This window comes from Buceros rhinoceros, unplaced genomic scaffold (genome assembly GCF_000710305.1).
Source record: "Buceros rhinoceros silvestris isolate BGI_N320 unplaced genomic scaffold, ASM71030v1 scaffold13013, whole genome shotgun sequence".
In the NCBI taxonomy this organism is placed as follows: Eukaryota; Metazoa; Chordata; class Aves; order Bucerotiformes; family Bucerotidae; genus Buceros; species Buceros rhinoceros.
Window position 1 is genome coordinate 8,263 of NW_010404283.1, and position 16,819 is coordinate 25,081.

Sequence of the window (16,819 nt, forward strand, 5' to 3'; positions counted from 1 at the left end):
TGTGGGACAGCACGCAGGAGAGTCTCACCAACAGTAGACAAGGGGAGCGAGGTCTCACCAACAAGCCCCATGTCCCACCGGAGCACTCCTCCAACAGACGGGGGCCCTTCAGTGCTTCCAGGCAATAGAAGATTTTGAAACTGTATGTATGGGGCAGCAGTTGTACATGGAACTCACAGCACCACTGGAGGGAAAACCTTTGTTAAGAGACGTGGACCCTGATTGCAGGAAGGCACGAGAGAAGACACCTGCTCCTAGAGCCTTTGTGCCCCACGCATATCCCATCTGGGAAACAGCTCCTACAATCCCACAGGACCCAAGAGCTGTTCCTGTCGCAGCATCTTTCTACTGGTACTGTTGGCTGTGGAAATTGTTACTCTTGATCTCCCAGACTGGCTCATGGCAGAGCAGCAATACTGGCTTCTCCTGAAAGAACAACTCTGAAGTTACACTTGAGAAGTGACTTTGGTATGAGACATGATGGTGCACAGAGTGGTGCTTTCAAAAGCACTTCTGGACATGCTGACTGAGGACAAGCACGTTAGAGAAGCCTCCAGGGTTGTCGGCTCGGTACCTTTCACCATCTCTAAATGCTGCAGCCTGATGTAATGCCAACGCTCTCCAAGGTCAAGGCTTTCCAGGAAGGATTCCTTCTCCAAATGACATCAGTCTAACCAGCATCGCCCTCCCCAGACACAGCAGCTGAACAACAGAAACACCACGGACAGCTCAAGGCCCAGTCCTGCAGCTCCTCAGAGGGTTAGTCCCTGGAAACGAGAGCCAGGTTCTGCTGGCCACCAGACCAGAGTGACTTTGAGTTTACACCACAGCAGTTGGTGGATTTTTAGCACAACAGGGAGCAGATTCTACGCCCGGTATTGAGCACATCATCATCTGGCACCACACAGAAGGGGAGACTGAAGCGTATGGCTCCACAGAAACACCTTTGGAGCAGAGACTTCTCCAAGCTCCAATTAAACACTAACACTCACAGGTTTTGGTTTAGGGCTTAAACCTTATTTTCTTCCACTTAAAACTAAGTTAGCAGATGAGTCAGCCCTTCCCTCCAGCCCATGCTCTTCTGTCCCCTGCAGGTGGAAACCTGCAGGGTAGGCAGGCTGAGGGGCAGGGATATAATTTTAATCATTCTGGTGTTTGGTTATCACTAAGTTGCCTTTGCTAAGTCTGAAGCAGCTCTTACGCTGATCTAGATCTACCTACACATGCTGCTGGAAGCACAGCAGCTTGGTGACGATGGCTGCCACACCTTGCTCCACCAGACATTCCAGAGAAGAAAGCAGAGCTCTCCTGAGGCAGCCACAGCAAGAAGACTCCTGCCCCGTCCAGGAACAGTGGTGTTTCTCACACCCACGTCCCACTGCAGGCTCAGGGATGCAGTTGAGTGCATTTTCTCCCACAGGGCTTGACCACAGAAAGTTAAACACTAACATTTTGGCATAAAGCACTCAGTAGGGATGAACAAGGTGGGTGAGGTTAGCACTGGTGAGAGCTTCCTAAAGCTCTTATTGACTTACTCGTTAGGAGGCTGGTTCTTGGAAAAGCACCTTCTCCAGCAGCCAGGTCCCTCCCACCAAGAAATGGAAGCAAGTTTTGAAAGGAACAGACTGTTCATGTCAGGTCTCCATGTCCCCCTTCCTGCCTGCTCATAAATGAAGACTTTGGATTTCAACTTGCACAAAGCATTTTTGGGATTTAATTCCCCCCGATCTTTTTTTTTTTTAAGGGTCAAGTCATTATAACCTCCTAAACCACAATCCCCACCTTAGACCTCTGAGTGCTTTGGCAAAGTAAATTTGTTGTCTTGTCAGTGGGAAAACCACTTCACAAGGGGAAAAGAGTAAAATGTCACCTCTGAGGGAGAACAAGTTGCCTGTTCTTTGCTTTTATTTAAGTCCAGATACTTTTCCCCAGCCAACCGCTGCCACCGAAGAAAGCACATAAACATTCGCTCCCCGGCTGAGACGCCGTGTGCCAAGCTGCAGCCCCCAGCCAACACTGACACAATCTTTAGGTTTAAGAACAGAACGCTGGCAGCTCAATGAGAGGGGACCCACTGGCTGAATTAATATTCAGTCTTTCTGCAGCATGGGAAACATCAATTGTTTGGTGTGAAATAAATCACGAGTCTTTCTTGGGGGGATTTTAATGAGACCTCCCCCCTCTACTGCTTACACTCTCAGACTCAGGGTAAAAGGAAAAAAAGCTAAACAACATTCCAGCATCTCCTCATCAATCCTGCATCATAATGGCCCAATCAGGGTAATTAGGATGTCTCCTGCACGCTCAGGGAGGCTTTACCCAGCAAACCCAACTCACTGTTCGTGGTATTACCACAGCATAGCTAATTACTCCTGGTTTTAGAGGGAGGGGGAGCAGAGCAGCTTTCTATGCAGTTGGGAAAAGGGCAACGTTGAGTACGGTCAGATTTTGGCTTTACCTCTGGCCCTACTGGATCTCCTGGTATGCTGAAGGCTACGGGCTGGGAGAAGCAGCTGGCCAAGGCAGTTAGTTCTCACAAGAGCCAGGTAAGGACCTACATGCCCTGCAGAGCCCTTTACCTTCGAGCAGAAGGGCAGCCAGGCACCCGCCCTACAGCTCCAGTGCCAACACGAGAGCAAAGAAAGTTGTGCGCAGAAAGCTGAGGAACGCCCTTGCAGGGACGCCGGCAACCCTTCGGGGCAGGAAAACATCACATGCTGCCATGACACACAAACGAGAGCTTTTCCCAAGGCTGCGGGAAGCTGGATGGGCTTTTTTCCATCTCCCTCGCCTTTCTACACTGGATCCCACGGTGCATCCACGTTCAGGCCAGCAGACCCTACAGAGCTCCTCTGCTGTCAGGCCCCAGTGGGGATCCCATCATGCAGAGGTGCACCAGGAGCATCTGTAGCCCTCCTCCCAGCCACTGGCTAACACAAGCCACTCACAGCCCCCATCTCCATACCAGCAGCCTGGTTTAGCATCTTTCCTGTCCACACAGCACCGTGTCCAGGCTCAGGCTTGCTAGAAATGGATTATTGCTCCGCTGTTGATATCCTGCTATTTTCTCATCTCCAGATCTGGCTAGAGCACATAGATGAAGTGTTGGTGGGCAGATGTGAGATGAGGGAGGACATGACTCTAGGTTCAATCAAGGCTGCACTGAGCTGGCCTGTGTTTCGTGGCTGTCTGCCTTTTTTCTTCTTCTTGCCTCAGTTTCCTCAAGCCTGGAGAAATTTCTTTAGCAGCAATAATTCCCAAGTGACCTATTTGTGATAATTCAAGTGCTTGGAGAGGAAAGGCTTGAAAGCATGAAAGGGGTAAGGGTTATCTATGGTGACGTACACTGTTGGTGGGGCAGAGACAGGGCAGCTGTGGACCAGACACCAAGTGCTCTGCTGCGTTTCTATATCATATCCCTCTTCTGCACACCCGTAGTCTGACTGACTCCTAGAACCCTGTCTTGAACAGCCAATCCCCGAGGACCAAAGTGACCCTCCGAAGGGGTGTAAGTACCAGCCAGCCTCAGCACCCCCGTTCAGACAGGTATTTACTGCCTTCCACAATGGGACAGCACGTTTCTCACCACGCATGCACATCCAAGAGGTTAACGTTCACCAAGCACCCACAGGCACTGACCAGTCCGTGGTGGCACAAGGAAACAGGCCAGCTGCACAGGCAGCCTCAGACCCACTCTGCTGCTCAGCCGCAGGAGGAAACCCAGAGCCTGCTCTCACTCGTACCACTGTCTCCACCAAAATTAATGACATGGGATTAGAGAAAAGCCAAGCAAAACAAGTCTGAGTCACACCAAAAGCTGCTTCTGTGGCTGCCCAAGAGTGAAGTTTGACATCTTGGGGCTGTGATATCACCACCAAAATGAGCTGTCAAGACAGAGAGCAGCTGACATGTTACTGTACTCTGGTTCCTTGAGTCTAATAATTTCAAATGCTTTACAAGCATGAACAACCCAAACCTCAGCTGATGGCTGGAGACAGGAGAATAGTGACGACCATTTTGTCCTTGGAAAGTGTAGGCTGTCACCTCAGACAAAATCTACAGTACTGCTGAGAAAAGCAACTGCTTATCTTGACTCCGTCCTTTGCTACAGGAAAGAGAACCAGAAAAGAGCAGTGGGTGATTCAAGAAAGGACAAATTTACCAGAAACACTTGTTTGCAGCAGTACAAGTGACAGATAAAAGCTGCAGTGCTGACGAGCCTGCCAGCACCAGGGATCAGGCAGATTGTCTGAGGCACGACCCATCAGACAGGACATAACCTCCATTTCTTTAATCTCCCCAAATCACCTCATTGTACTAATTCTTTAAAGTGTCCCTATTCCAATAGCTGCAAAGATACCAAATACATCCCATGGCTGGGCGAGATGACCCAGCAACCAGAGTGTTGCTTCAGATGAGTGTGAGACTGGCCAAGGGACACAGCTGACTTACAGAACAACTGGAGGAAAACAAGCTTCTGCAGCCAGTAACAAGCTGCGATATGTTAGAGATTAAACACTCCTGACAGATCTTCTTTAAAGAGGACCCATCGATACTAACGAACTGCAGTCATGCCAGCTCAGTGTAGAAGCCCAAATTCACATGGTAGAGGGACTCAAATAATGCTGCAGGAGCACTGGGTCTTCACAGGAATTCCTTAAGCCCTTTTGCTACTCTGTTAGATGCTACAAGCGTGGTGGAAGACCTCAAAGACAACACATTCAGGTCACAAAGTCACTGTCTTAGCAGCAGTTCATATTTTGGAATGTATTTTCCATTTACAACCTCTGCAGAAATTAGTTTATCTGCACGCATAAACCCCAGCTTTCGGGGACAAAGCAGCAGGGCACAGTCCAGCTACTGCAACACTGGAGCAACGGGGTTTATCGCAGGAACCATTCATTGCAGCTCCTGTGGAAAGAGCTGCAGCGTCACTCGTAGCAGGATACTGCACCAACCCTCAGTCACAAGCAGAAAATCCAGATCACATTTTTCCCCTTGCAAGAAGCTGTTGGGTGTTGCCCATCAACTCATTTGCAAAGGGAGATTTGAAGATGTGTCTCATTTTGGAAGAAGTAACGATCCCAGATGACAGCTGGAGAAAAGCTGCTCTCACCCTCCCATCAACTAGGATGCAAAAACTCCCAAGGAAATCAATCGAGGTTTAGGCAAATCCTGCGGTTCCTTTACTCTGCTCCTGCCTTGCTCTGCAGAGAGCAGGACGAAGGCAATACTATCCTCGGCGGGTTTGCCTTGTAAAGCACTGCCCAGAGGGAGGAACCTCAGGGTGGCACTGGTGGTGGCACGGGGACAAGAAAGGGCACCAGGAATGAAAGACCAACAGAAAGCTGAGCTTTCTAGTTTTCTATCAAACAAGCCTGACTCCTGAAAGGGCAAAGCCGACACATTCAGGGTAAAGGAAGCTTAGAGAGACATGGAGTACAAAGGACAATAGGAAGACCACAGATATTTCAATATATGTGTTCCTTTTAACCAGATGAAAGGATGATGAAACAGAAAAAAGGAAAGGCTGAACCAGCTTTGATCCTAATGAAATCCAAATTGGAACTTCTATGACTTGATGCTTTTATTAACTCCCAAAACAAAAATTCATGTTTGAAGGTAGGAGCCACTCGGTGACCTGCGAGACCTCTGCCTGCATTTGTACAGTGTCACACAGCACGGACACAGCTGGCAGTGGTGGCTCTGCAAGTGGCTTATCCTACCCCATCCTGCTGCTTCACGTCACATCTGAGGGCTGTGTGTCAATGCCTGTGTTCAGGATGCGTTAGTGTCAACAGGAAACACCTCGAGGGAAAGGCAGGAGTCAGCCTTACTTGAGTTGTAGCTGGCTGGGAGAAGGCGAGTGGGAATGAGGATTCATGGGCAGATGCTATACAACTTCAGAAGCTTGCAAAATTGTCTTAGGTGACACTTCTGCAACACCCTCTGGCCCGCGTTATGAGCATTAATATCTCCATGGGCATAAACAGCAGAGGGGGCAAAAGTGAATTTACCCCCATCCCTACAGCTGGAGAAACTGGTGCCTGTGGCGGCAGTGATAATTCCAGACAGACATCAGATCCTGACCGTTCCCCTGGGATCTGCTCACCCTGGAGCATTTGCATCTTGGCTCTGTAGCCCACAAGAAGCAGCAGCGCCCTTTCCAGCAGCGTGTCTAGCAGTGTTTGTCCACTCAGGGAAAGCGCAGATGCACACACGCGCTCTGGCTTGAAATGAGCTGAGGGCACTTCAGAGGCTTTGCCCCGGGCAGCAACACGGGATGAACACAAACCTAACGGCTGGGTGTTTCTGTCCTCCTCCTCACTCCTGCCTGACTTGTCCCCCTTAGGCTTCTACTTCCTTTTAGGTTCCCCGGAAGGGTTTTCACCAGGGTAAGGACACCATGACGACACGCATGCCACTGGACAAAGTTGGTCAGTTTTCACCAAGTAACTAGAAGCGAGACAGCTTTAACAGAAAGATCCATGACCAAGGGTGATTACCCAGGCACTGGGAAGGGTCAGAGAGGCAAGGAAGCTCTAAGGGCTTGTGAAAGACACCAGTCAGCCCTGTCTGTGCCACTTTGGGGGAGGAAACAGTCAAGAGAAGCCAGCAGCACCCTTGGGGGGTGTGCGTATGTGTGTTGAAAGCTCCAGAAGCAGCAACAGGTACTGAAGACTCCACCAGGCAATTTCAGCACAAAGGCAAGGGTAGCCAAAGGGAAACAACCTTCTTATTTTATGAAAGAAAGAATTTGTGGGTTTGGTTTAACTAGATCACCTCTAGAAGTTACTTTCTCCTAGGGAAGAGAATAAAGAAAAAAAAAATCAAAGTCAATTCCAAGTTTCTCAAGCAGCCTCTGAAAATAGAATTGAGCTAATTAAAACCAGGTGAGTTTTACCAAAGCCTCTTGCTGTCTCATTCGCCTCGTTAGGAGCTGTCAGGACAGTTGGTTTTGCTGAGGCTGCTCTTTAGCTGGCACAGGTTTCAAGACCCCCATTCAGCGCCTGTTCGGGCTCCCCTCCCCAGGCATGCCCCAGCCACGCTGCTGTCAAAACACCCCATACAGCAAAGTAAATGCGAAGTGCAGAGCAGCTTCTGGTGTCAGCAAAGGGATGTTGGCAACATGACAGTGAAAGGTCCTTCCTGAGCCCATGAGAGCCTCTGGTCAGCACATTTCCATCTCAATTTCCTCCCTGACAGACAAAAATGCATTAAGTGGTCAGAATGAAACCAGCGCTCAGAGCACCTCTGCTGAGATGCAGCAGAAGTTGGTGACTGAACTGAGAGAAGACTTAATTTTCAATCCCGGGCTTAGGAAGAGTTCCTGTCCTCATACACATCTACCTGAAAGCAGCTGCCAGGCTTTGTTGGGCTGAGCCTGAGCCCATCCCAGCAGCCTGCTGAGTGGATCTGCACCGGAGCGAGGGGCAGCAGCAGCCCCTCAGCATCCACCGCAGGCACAGCCCCCAGGGCTGCCACACGCCTGCCTCCGCCTCCAGGTTTGCACAAGTTTGTTTCCGTAACCGTCTTCCAGGGTCAAACAGGGACAACTTCCAGCAAAACTCCCCTTTCTTCTGGGGATTTATTATTGATGTTACTATGGTTCCCACCTTCAGCTCAGGCCTTGCAAGTACAGAGCATCGCTGTGTGCAAATTGAAGGAATTTTCCAATCGCAAATTCATGTGCAAAGGGACACTGGCTCCTCTCATACCTTGTTTTTATTGATTACATTTGTGCAGAGGGACAAGTTCTCATTGTGCTCACAGCCCTCACATCAGCAGCACTTAAAGCACAGCCAGTCCATAGACCTGTTTTAATTTAAAAGCTGAATGAATTTCAGCTGATTGAATGACTCTCACAGCTTTTTTTCCCCACACATACAATTAGTTTTAAAAGTCAGCCTCCAACATTTGATTTTCTTTGAAGTCAGAAACAGACTGGTCTGCTCCATTGTACAGTGACAAACCCGGAGGCAAGTGGGTCAACACCTTTTGAATGGATTTCTCTGCAGCTGTGCTCACACCTTTATTTACATCCTGCACATTTCTGGGTGAATTTATTTTACTTGGATAAGCTGAAGCCTGAGCTTATTCTTCTAGGTGTGTGCGTAAGAACCATCCCTGCTGTTCATGCACGGTTGAGTCAATATAACAGAAGGATTAAGCATCGTGTTCTATTATGAGCACAACTGTGCACACACGGGCCTGTTGCCTGCTGGCGTGGAGTATTTAACAAACCAGAAATGCACGCTGAACTGCTCTGAACATGGTGATTATTCAGATCGTCACAGATAGGGCATCCACACGGGCAGGCAGATCTGAATAGCTACAGCACAGCTACAACCCTGCCATTATGCTGGTAAATTCCTAGCAGACACGCCAGACTCCCCCAGCACACAGCACAACCTTTGAGCCAAAGGCCCATAAGCCAATTTACATGGAAAATTAGGAGGTGTCAGAAGAGGCAGAACTAGACAGGTCTCTAGGATATTAATTCCTGTTCCCTTAGCCTTGAGCTTTCAACGTATCATTAATTTAAGACTGTTGACATTAGACTTTAGTCAATGCTGTGAAAGAGGGAACACCTCACTTGTCCTGCGCAAAAACAAACCGGCTAAAGAACCAGCTGCACGTGCACGTTAAAGCACCTCAAGCGCAGGCACACCGAGACCCTTGGAGAGCGTGCCCCGGCTCTGCCCTGCCGTGGGGTCACCGCAACCCACAGCAGCCCTGTGTCACAGACCCCAACTGCCTGCAGCAGGGAAGAGGTGACAAGTGACACTCAGCCACTTCCACAAAGGGCTGTTCACCGCGAAGGTTACCCAGCACCATCTCCTTCCTGTCTGCACTTCTGCTCAAGCTCCCTGACCAAGGCTGTAGGCACCCAGGGCCACGATGGCTGCTCTGGAGCACACCTCCCTCCCTCTGAGCACTACGCATCGTTAATCAGAGTTGTGCAGAGGTGTGGAGGACACCCAGCACCCCGCCAATCCAGTCTGCCATCTATGAACATATGATACATCTGCAAGCAATTTGCTCCAGGCCAATGAAGCAACATCCAATTAATCTGCAGCCGGGTGCAGTTACAGCAATAACTAAGTGGATAGGGGATGCAAACTAGTAGCGCCTGCTATGAGCAAATTAACTGTCCATTTAGTCAGAGCAGCACATGGTAATGAGCTGATAGCCCTGTCGGTGAGTCAGGGGAGAGAGGAGAGCTCCTGCTGGATGCTGTTACTGAGTTTTAGCTCTCCCCAGAAGCTGGAGCTTCACACAAAGGCAGAGCAGAAAAGTCCATTTCCATCAGGTTTAACAAATACAGCTGCAAGAGGCTGAGGTTTGGCCACGCTGCTTCTCCTGGGGCCTCCAGCCCACAGCTGAATGCTCCCCAGTCTGGCTCTGCCTCCCCTGCCAGCGATGCCCTGCACACATCTGCACAGCGAGCGAGGCTCATCTTCACCACGCAGGGAGGCAGCTCAGCTCACCGAGAAGCTGTGCTCGGTGCAGGATCCCTCACTCCTGCCCTGCCCATCACACGCAGCAGCCTCTGCACGTGTTGGTTTGAATACAAACGGGAAGGGTTTCTTTAACTCCTTTCCCCAAGCAGCAACAGCTGAAAGCCCAGAGGATTATTACGTCTTACTGCATGTCTGACACAGCAACTCTCATCCCGGATCTCCAGTTCTGGCCTTCTGGGCATGACTGCAATATGAATACCTGACTTGCTCCAGTTAAAGCCTGCAGTGCTGCTGCCCCCTAAGATTCAGGAACAGACATACTTGACACCATCTACAACCCAATAACACGGGCAGCATCCTTCCTCCTCCACAGCACAGGAAACCGGCCTTTCAGGAGCTACAGAGACGGGCAGATGGCAGCGAGTTCTCAGCTCTCCAAATACCTGCAGGGTGCCTGGGAGGGCTCTCCCACCCACTTGCCACCCTACAGCCACGAGTCACTTTGGGTTCTTATCCTTGGCGTGACAGGACTCTAACCCTCCAGCATTTCAACTCTGCCATAACAGGGTCAGCATCAGTGGAGTACGTGCTGGGTGTGACAGATCTCTCCTCGGGATCACATATAATCTCCTCCACCTCAAGAGAGGAGCTGCCTCTGAAGGAAAGGGCAGCAGCAGTTAAAAATCAAACCAGACAGCTAGACTGGGACTAAAAAACACCCCACCCCAGACCTTGCTGCTGCAGGCAGTGCTGCTGCTAGCACCTTCACACTGAATTCACACCCTGCCTGTTAGTAAGACCTTTTGAGACAGGCCATGAAATTATGCTAAACAACGAAAAACCAAGACTAAGACTACCACATCAGAGGCTCTCCTCTTCCTCCCAGGAGCCTGAATGCATTTCAGTTCAAACTGTGATTCTAAGAGAATCACAGAATCATTTTGGTTGGGAGAGACTTAAGGTCATCAAGTCCAAGCATTCACCCTATGCTGCGAGGTCACCTCTAAGCCATGTCATACTCAGCACCACACCTAGGTGCCTTTTAACCCCCTTCCCGGATGGGGACTCCACCACTGCCCTGGGCAGCCTGGGCCAGGCCTGGACAACCCTTTCTATAAAGAAATTTTTTATAATATCCAGCATAAACCTCCCCTGGCACAACTTGAGGCCATTTCCTCTCATCCTATTCTTTATTAGGTGGGAGAAGAGATTGATCCCCCACTGTCCTTTCAGGAGTTGTTGAAAGTGAGGTCTCCCCTGAGCCTCCTTTTCTCCAAGCTCAACACCCCCAGGTCCCTCAGCCGCTCCCCATCACACTTGTGCTCCAGCCCCTTCCCCATCTCCGCTGCCCTTCTCTGGACACGCTCCAGCCCCTCAATATCCTTCTTGTAGCCCAAAACTGAACCTGATATATGGCAACAGGTGAGGGGGGAGTGCTGCATTTCCCCACATCTCCTTAGAGACACCAGGCAACAGCTCCAGAAACTCATTTCCCTTTGAGTTAAGAGAAGTGGCAAGCAGGCAGCACTGCTGCAGACCAGCAGAGGAGGGAGATGGCCTCAGCAGTTATTTCAGTCTTCCAGCTGAAATAAAGACCCTGCCCGGCAACGGCTCCAGCTCCTCATCCAATTTTACCCCTGCAAGAAGTCAGCTGAGCTCTGGCCTCTCTGTAGACACCCTAAACCCCGGACTCCAGCCTACCAAACCAGTTGCCTCTGTAGTAATGCAATATCTCCTCCCTTTCTTACCTCCAGCTTTTCCAAGAGATTTAAATTCATTTAATGCTACAATTAAAACTCAACCTTTCATGTTCTTTATCCTTAAAAAGCTGCAAAACCAGAAAATCCTTCACATCTGAGCAGAGCCAGGTCATCCTGCATGAAAGAGGGGGCAGAGCTGCGCTTGTGCAGTGGTTAACAGCTAAGGATTAATTATCACACTCTGAACCCAACCCAGGCCAGCCCCTAGTTCGCTGAGCAGCCACACCAGGAAGAAGCTGGACATCTTTCGGCAGCGAGCACCTGCAGAGACCTTCATGGAAGGACACCCTTGACCTCACATGGTCTAAAGCTCAGAGCAGCCCTCTCCCGTTGCTCCCCTCCAGCCCGAGGAGCCCTGACTCAGCTATGAATCACCAACCAGCCTCATCTCCTCCACCTAGCACCAAACCTTGCACACCAACAACTGGAGAGATGCATTGTCATGCTAAGCAGCCCGCCAGCCCCTGCGGCTGACAGCTCCTCCGTTCACCGTCTGGGTTGCAGGGGCAGAGGTATTTTTAGTGCAGCCCGTGTTTTTAAACAAGAAATGGAACAGCACTTTCCCGGCAGATTTAGTGGCGGTGCTTCTGAGCGTGGGGCTGTGTGGTTGCCGTGTGGCCTCTAACCAGAGGCGAGGAGCAGGAGTGCTGAGATGCAAAGTCCAAGTGAATGAATCACACAGAACAACGAGGCTTGGGGGAATTTTAGCCTCCAAGTTGTCAGAGTGATGCACAGCTTCAGAGATGCCCTTTGCAGCCAGGGTCAGCCCAGGTCTGTGTGCTGTGTTCTCCAGAAAGGACCCTGCTCCAGCCACAAGCTGAGTGACAGCTGCTGAGGATAGCTCGGTTTGCTCACAGTTCCCTCCTTTGGATCAAGCTGGAGACTCCCACTTCTGTCACAGAGAAATAAGGTGGCAAAAAGCAAAGCCAAGATGTTTCAGACAAGGAAGAAGTCAGCAGTCAGCTTTCCCCAACAGCTGGGCAGGCAGGCAGCGGCTCCACGTGCTGTGGACACCCCTTCGCAGGGATCATAGTGGCTCTGCCTCCACGGAGCGGAGTCTCTGGCTCGAGCATGAGATGCAGAACAGGCTTCTGGAGGTCTTTGCTCTGTGGTAGACAAATCCTTCCCAGAGTGGTGGGAATGGCAATGGCGAGAGGCAGTGCAGGACTGCCCCGGGAAGCACGGGGTGACAGCATCCTTTACCCTACAAGGTGAGCTGTGTTCTAACGGAAAAGTAACGGCACTGCTTCACTCGGATGGGAGAGAAAGGGCTCAGGAAAGGAAAACCAGAACAAAGACTCCTCTGCTCACTTGTCAAGAGTTAGCTCACCGTATCCCTCTCCAGAAAGTGTCACACACTAAACCCTGTCAGGTACACGTTAAACAATTCCTGCTTTGTAGGTTGAAGAGCAGTTTTGTGAGCAGATGACATTCGAGATGAAGTATGTTTTCGTTCTTTTGGTAAGTGCAAGATATCATTTTGTTTCCAGAACAAAACCATTTTTATTTCAAAAGACAGGTAAGTAGTTTCCAGAGTTCATTAACTCACAAGCTTTTCCGACAGTAAATGTAGCTGATGACTCTTCAGGATGGAAGAGAGACAGGGACAAAATGTTCAAAGATCTGCTCAGCTTTAGATAGAGACACTTCAGATGGCAGCAGCCACTTCCAGCGCACCTCAAACACTTGAGCAGGTCAACATCTCCGCACGCTGAGAAACTTAGATTCTAAGGATCACTTAAGGGGCTGCGGTACCTGAGCAGCTTGTTCACACCCACCCTGGGACAACTGACTGCATTTCACTTCTGTAGGAAAAAAGATCAGCACTCACTCACCCGCAGGCTCCCCAAATCTCCTTCCACTACCCATGTCAGTAGCCTGGCTTGGGCCTTCCAAGAGGTCCCTTGTCCCCAGGTAGCCACATCCCCCCCCCAGAGCAGGAACTGGGGCCCTCGTTCATTCTGCGCTGGTCACTGCACCTTGCCCAGCTCACAACAGCACCCTTCCCCACAGGCAGACACTCTGCCCCAGCCAGAGAAGCTGCACAGGGTGAGCTCGAGCCTTTTTTGTCTGGAATGAAAACCTCTCATCCAAAGTTACAGGCAGAGCTTATTATTTTCCAGCTAAAGACAAGCTTAAGAGAAGGGATCAGCTGGAATGTGGCAAGAGATAGAGAGATGCCACTGCCATCTTTCTTCTCCCAGAGGTCCAAGAGGCCAAGGGTCCACGGCTGTGGGGGGAGCAGGCTCAGGTTTGGACTCGCAGGCTGCCAGGGCTCTCTGTGCAGCCAGGAAGAGGGTCAATGTCCTGACAGGCACATCTGCAGCCCCAGGGACCCACAGGCCAGCATCCTCTCTGAGCACAGGCTGAGCGAAACCACAGCAATGGGCAAGCTGCTCACCACGAGCCACGCTGTAATGCTGCAGTAAAAAAAACCAGCAAGTCTCTGTGCTTTAATCACATTTACTGGAGGCCAGCAGAGCACAGAGGCACGTCATTAAAACTGATCCATCTGCCCTGGAAAATTCATCTGATCTCCTTTGGGGGGGTGGGCAGGGGGCAGGCAGCGGCACAGGGAGAGAATGCAATACAAAAGAAAGAGGGATGGGTTCCCTTCTATTGTCCCTTCTCAGCACCAAGGCTTTGACTCCATTAGCGCAGACCTCTGTCTCATCTGCATAGAGGCAAATCTCAAAGAGAACAAGCGATGTACGTGGACCGGCTTTTATTTCCAAAGAGAAGATGAATTCCTATTTGTTCCTGGGATTGCAATTTTCTCCCTATGCTGCAGAGGATAGGAACAAATGAGCAGGGAATGAAAGGATTAAAGACTGAAGGAGCGGGACCTGGGCTGCCAGCTGCAGGAGGAAGCGGGGAGCCAGCACGGTGTGAGGGGCTGCGGGAGCGAGATAACCCGCATGGCCAGTGTCAGCATTACAAACCCCACCTCCGTTCAAGAGGAGGTGACTTAACAAGCACCTCTGAAAGGATTCACTTAAGGGGAAATCAAACAAAGAGAAAGGTAGGAAGGATTTAAAGTTTAGACCAACCACATATTGCAAAGAAAGGTCTGGTTTTGCAGAAATGCTGAACTTCTGACCGCTGACAGCCCTCAGTTCCCAACAGCTTTTGTCCTAGAGAGATGGGCCCACAAAGATGCCAGTTTCCTCCTCTTAAAAGCTGCGGAGAACTGAAAAGGCATTTGGTATTTACTGAGATATTTATACCAAGAATCGCTCATTTAAGACCTATTGACTCTCCTGGCTGGATCAGGGGGATGCAGCCCTGTGGAAGCTGCAAAACGAGCAAAAATTAAATCTTTTTCCCCTTATTCTCAAATTGTTGGACTTGACTTTAAACACCAGGGGATCAGAGGCAAAGTTTGGGATTAGGATTAGTCTTCAGCCTGGTGAGTGAGCTGGTCCGATTCACATGTCAGTCAGTTCCTGGTACTGATATCTTCCAGTAAACTGCGTCACCGCACCCTTTGCTCTCTGTGCCCCAAGACTGATCTTTGCTTCAGCTCCTCAGTGCTTTGGAATGACGGGACACAAACTGTGGTGGTTTTGATGTGACGTTCAAGCGGGAGAAGCAAGCAATACCACCCTCTAAATCTAAAAAGTGAGCAGTTACCCATCACACTACTATAATGCATGGCTTCATTTAAAAGCAAGCTTAATTTGCAGGTTAATTATTATAGTCTCTGGCTGGTTGAGCCTGCAATAAATCACTTGGGTGTGAAATTGCAGAGCAATTACCTGATCGTACACAGAGCATGTAAATGTTGGTAAAGAGGTGTTGCCTAATGGAGACTGATGTTGGGAAACTGCGGGCTACAGCCAGCAGAAAAAAGTCACAGTGCAAAGCAGGTCAGGGGAGTAGGTGGCAAGCAAGGAGAGAGACTAGATTGTTCAGCACCATAAAAATCAGCCTTCAAGAGCAACATACGGAACCAACGCAGGATTTTCAGGGACCAGCAAATTGTGATGAAAGTTGCTGGAATTTCTTGCTGAGACAGCAAGATTTGAGACAGATTTGACAGACAGATTTGAGAGCTGGGCCACCAGTCAGGGCAGCCTCAGCCTCACTAGCTTTGGGAGGAGCAACACAGACAGATCTCAAGGGGATTAATCTTCAAGTGACAGTGCGGTCACTGCAGATGACAGCTTTCTCTGTGCCACAAGCCTGGATTTCAGAAGCATCGCATCTCACCGTGGACAGCCCAGTGCTGCAAAGCTATTCCCTTACAGCAGCTGTTCCCTTACAGCATCCTCTGGATGCAGCAGATCTCACTGATCTGCTGATCCTGGGGCAGAACATGAGCCCCTGGGACCACGGAACATAGAAGCAAGAGACTCTACAGCTGAGTCTCACTCATGGCCGGGGGAAAGCTGGGTTCTCACAGAGGCTGACACCAATGCACCTCTCTTCACAGCACCAGCACTCTCGTTCCGTGACACGCTGCCCTGGCAGCCCAAGCACTTGCTGCCAGCACAGAACTGCTGGGTCAGGCAGTCCAAGAGGCAGTGGAAAAACCTCTCACCTCTCTGGAGATGATCCCGGAACAGGGAAGTGGCATTGCTGAGGAAAGGTGGCACAGTCCTGCCAAGCGGGAGGAAGCTGGGAGATAGCAGAGCACTGCAGTCCATCAACACTAACAACACTCGTAGCCTTCTAGGTGAGATTCAATTTGTCTGAGAAGCAGGGATTTATTACCATGATCACCATTGAATGGAAGCGGGGAACGCTACAGCATTGTAAACACTCATCCACAGCTCAAGTTAAGAGAAGCAGCTGAACCAGCTGCAATCTGCAAGCAGGGCCAGGACCTTGATTAGAGCCAGAAGATGTGGATCCCTCTCTAATTCACAGCCCCCCCTTCCCTGCAGGCTGCCCATGGGGTTGCTCAGCAGCACTAGGCCTGATACTGCCAACTTACCCAGAGCAAGCCCTCAGGCTCCCAAGAGAAGATGCTCTTACCTGACGCTGGTGCAAGTTGCATTTGGACTCAGCCAGGTGAGCTGCTGGCAAGACCAGGAGCCCCTGGCACGCCCAAGGTAAGGAGGCCATCACTCACCGGGCTGTGACCCTGCCTGCACTGGGTGCACCAAGCAAAAAGCAGCACATTGGTGTGTCACAGCTGCCTGCAGCCTCCCGTTAACACATCCCACCCCAGCAGCAAACCAGCTCTCATTGTCCAAAGTTACAACTGGGTGAGATCCCTCCAACACTCACACTCTCTCCTGTTTCCCAACAAGCAGACCATTCCCCATGACGCAGACTTGCAGGCATTCAGACCCACGGCTGCCTCTGACAGCGCGTTCACAGGCACAGAAACGCAGCCGAATCTTCTGAGGATGAAAACATGTCACCACCAAAGTTCTACAGTTGTTGCAGCCCACAACTGCAGGATTTCCTTCACACTCCTTCCCTTTAGCTCCCAAATGCAGCTTCTTGGCAGCAGCAGGTGGCCCCTCCACCAGAGCATCAGGATTTGTCCAAAGCCCCACAGCATCACCTGACAGCATCCAGAGATCTCAACGTAACTCACAGGGCCTTTGCCCAGCAAACCAGCTGAGCCCTATCCACTTCCCT